Source organism: Macadamia integrifolia, unplaced genomic scaffold (genome assembly GCF_013358625.1).
Source record: "Macadamia integrifolia cultivar HAES 741 unplaced genomic scaffold, SCU_Mint_v3 scaffold1130, whole genome shotgun sequence".
Classification (NCBI taxonomy): Eukaryota; Viridiplantae; Streptophyta; class Magnoliopsida; order Proteales; family Proteaceae; genus Macadamia; species Macadamia integrifolia.
This window is the reverse complement of record NW_024868095.1, coordinates 94,677-98,621: the sequence shown is the minus strand read 5'-3', so window position 1 is coordinate 98,621 and position 3,945 is coordinate 94,677.

Sequence of the window (3,945 nt, the reverse complement as noted above, 5' to 3'; positions counted from 1 at the left end):
TTTTTGTTAACCATAGTGTCCGGGCCAGCATATGCGCACCTCAACTAATCCTCGGGGAGACTAGCGCAGCTTATGCACATCTCCAGTAAAGAATTGGGGCCTCGACTAATCATAGGTTTCATAGGTTGTAGATAACATCATAATTGCACAAAACCCCCAAGGGGTAGCTCAATTTACAAAAACCAAATCCTCACAATAGTTATGAGTTCAACTCTCTTTGGGGGCCTATAAATTAGGGGGTATTATAAGCGCACTGAAAATTTTCATTATTTTAGGCATAAGAAAAGGGAATTCTGATTGATTATCTAATTAGACATGTCTAAACTTTCAGGTGTCTCTGATGACACAAAAATCGGCCTTCTTCTCTTCACTGGTTTCTTCGCCGGTTCCCTTCCTATCAAATACCTTGGCCTCCCTCTCATCTCCTCTAGCCTGACTGCCCATTATTGCACCCCCATGCTGGACAACATTCACTATGGCTCCAGTTGTAGAAAGACAAGCTTCTCTCTTATGCAGGTCTATTGGAGCTTATTAGATTTGTCCTCCAATCTTCCTATATCTATTGGTCGGGTATTTTCACCCTCCCTAAGGCTACCATCAAAGCCATTGAGTCCCTCTTTTGTTCATTTCTCGGGAAGGGCGAGGAAGTCTCCAAATTCCTTCATCCCATCCAGTGGCTTGGTTGGAGCACTATTAGAAGGAGGGCCAATAAAGGGAATGATGACTAGAAGTGGAGGGGGTATAAGAATACTATCATCCATTTGATGACTCTCAGCAAAGAAGTAAGGTATAGGTTAAAAAAAATTCACATCCACAGTAACAAAATAGTGTCAAGTAATGGGATTAAAACATTTATAACCCCTGTGAATGCGAGTATAGCCAAGAAACATACTTGGTCGCTCGCAAGGCCAATTTATCAATGCTAAGGCATAAGTTGTGAACTAAGCAAACAACGAAACACTCTGGGAGGCAATACAAATAGATCACAAGGAAAAACAATAGAAAACGAAGAAATATTATGAAGAACAATTGATGGCATACGATTTGCTTCATTGAGTGAGGGTACCTTTTCTCTAGCAAGTAATTGGATTTTAACAGATTGATAATCATAATTTAAGCCGGCCATAAACTTGGCAACATGGAACTCTTCTCGTTGAAGTTTCAATCGTTCCAGATTAGTGGTAAGGAGCTAGATTATTGGTGAGGAGCTGATGAATGTTGAACTCTTCGATCATTACTTTAAAAATACCAAAGTATTAATTGAGAGACATGTTACCCTACTTGAAATTGAAAATTTGATCATAAAGGTCATAAATACAGGATATATTCTTCTCTTGGGAGAAGGTTTGCTTCAAATCATTATAGACTCCTGCAGTGGAATGGAACATGATGTTGGCAGCAATATCAGGGTCCATGTTGTTATATATAACCAAGTATTGTAACATTCTCACTCATCCATTCCCCATAGGATTTGACTGTCGAAGGGTTTGAGTCTAGGTCGTGTGACTTAGTAAGTCATCTTATATCATCAGTACCATATTCCATAAAGGCATTAAAAAAAAAAAAATCATAATCCATCAAATTAAATGCAATACTACTGCAAGCTAGATTATCTGTAAGAGGTCCCTAAAAAGATCTCTACTTCGTTGCTCCCCTATGCTGTGGCAATAAGGAGTGGTGTAAAGACCACCTTGCCCTCTAGTTGGATGTTTGTGCATCTCCCTTGGTTGGACCTTGCATTAGTGTAATGACCATGCAACCAAGTAGCAGTTCAAAACCTTATTTTGTTACAAGGTAGAAATGACAAGAAATCACTACCTAGTAGCATGGCCTCACTGAGTGAGGCAATGAGGCCCTTCTCCTTTCAATTACCAAGACCCGTTTTTATCTCCCGGTAAAACGATTACTAAAACCTTTATATATATATATATATATGTATAGATAAAAGAAGGGATATTAAAAAAAAAATAATTAGATTTTAATAATCGTTGCCATTTTTTTAAGAGGAAATATCACTCCCCTCCCTTAAACTACGACGAAATATCAACTTGACCTTACACTTTTCCAAAAATATCACTCACCTCCCCTTAAACAGAAAGATTTTATCTAACGTCCCCAACCATTAGAAATGGCTGTTAAGTTAACTAACTTTTTTCAATAATCCCTAGATTACCCCATACTGGTTAAAACCCGAAAATACCATTAATGAACTAAAACCCTCTTTTCCTTTCCATTCCTTCGATCAAAACACCTGCAACTTCTTTCTTTTTGCATCTCTTTCAAATTGACCCCCAAATCATCACCAATGGAAAACAAAGGTGTTCTGAACAACAAACAGAGGACAGTAATGGTAAGACCCAGGCTCAAGCAGGGAATCAGACAGTGAGTGCATCCTTGCAGTCCACTGGGAAGAAGGATCCTCCTAAGAATGGGAACCTTACTGCTTCGCTTTTGAAGAAGGAAAATGGTTATTCTCTTGGGCTTTCATCTGGGAAGCAGTTCATATTGTGTCTCTTGAGTTCAATGATGGATTGTAATATCATTGATGGAAGATGGTGTAAGGATGATTCTTATCGGCTCTACCCACTAGGATTTTGTCCTCACATCAACGAGCCGTTTAATTGTTTTCTCAATAGTCGGCCTGATCAAACTTATCAAAACTTGGGGCCCGTTTGATAACGTTTCAAGAAACGCGTTTCTGTTTCCAGAAACGGAGTAAAAAGCGTTTGATAAAACTGTTTTGTTTCACTTATTTTCAGGAATAGAAATAGAAATATTTACTTATTTATGGTTCAAGTTTGTTTCGCCGTTTCTGAAAACGACTTGTGGCAATTTTTTCATTGATTACTATCGACTTCTAAAAACATGACTTATCAAACACCTTCAATTCTGTTTCTGTTTCTAGAAACGGAAATTTATGTTTCTGCCATTTCTTGAAACAGAAACAGTAGAAACGTTATCAAACGGGCCCTTAGATGGCAACCCAAGAATTGCAATATCCCAAGTAAGTTTTTAGCAAAGTTGGGTCTTTTCTTAATTCCTTACCAAAAGAAAATAAATTTTGGATTTTGAGTTTGAGACGGATCAATTTGCAAGTGGAGATGCTAGAATTGTTGAGAGAGAAACGATTAGTTTATGTCGGTGTTTCCTGAATAGAAAGCATGTAAGTGATATTATGGAACTCAAATCCAAACTACAATTCAAGTCGAGACCGATAACATAACCAGTGGTCATGTTGCATGTGACACCTTCCCATGAGCAGCAATCGATTTCGAGTACCCATGAAGTGAATTGAAAGGATTCTAGTTGCAATTGCAACAAAGCAGATTTCTGGTAATCCAGGCAAATATGGTGCTCCCTCAAGAGGGTTCCTTGGGTTCGAGGCAAAAGTAATAGGACGATGAAAAAGCAGAAGTGGAGTATATATTCAAGGGAGATCTCCCATTCTTGGGATAGATAACAAAAATGAAAATATTATGAAGAAATAAGAGAAGAATGAGGAGATGTATAAAGAGAGGAGTTGCAGGTGTTTTGATCGAAGGAAGGGGAAAGGGAAATAGGGCTTCAGTTCATTACGGGTATTTTGGGATTTTAACTGGTAAGGGATAATTTAGAGATTATTGAAAAAAGTTGGTTAATTTAACAACCATTTTTAACAGTTGAAAACATCAGATAGAATCTTTCCGTGTAAGAAGAGGTGAGTGATATTTTAGAAAAGTGTAGAGTCAGGTTCATATTTTGCCATATATCAAGGAGGAAAATGATATTTTTTTATTTTTTTAATTAATTTTGAGGAAGTATTTCTCATGAAAAACATAGTTATTGCGCGCGCATGAAGGCCAATAAAAGTTCATAGACATGGAAGGTTTTTTTTCTCTTTCATAGGGGTTGGGCGGTCATTTCGTTTCTGCGTTTCTTTTTCCCTATTAACTACTTAAAAGGCGC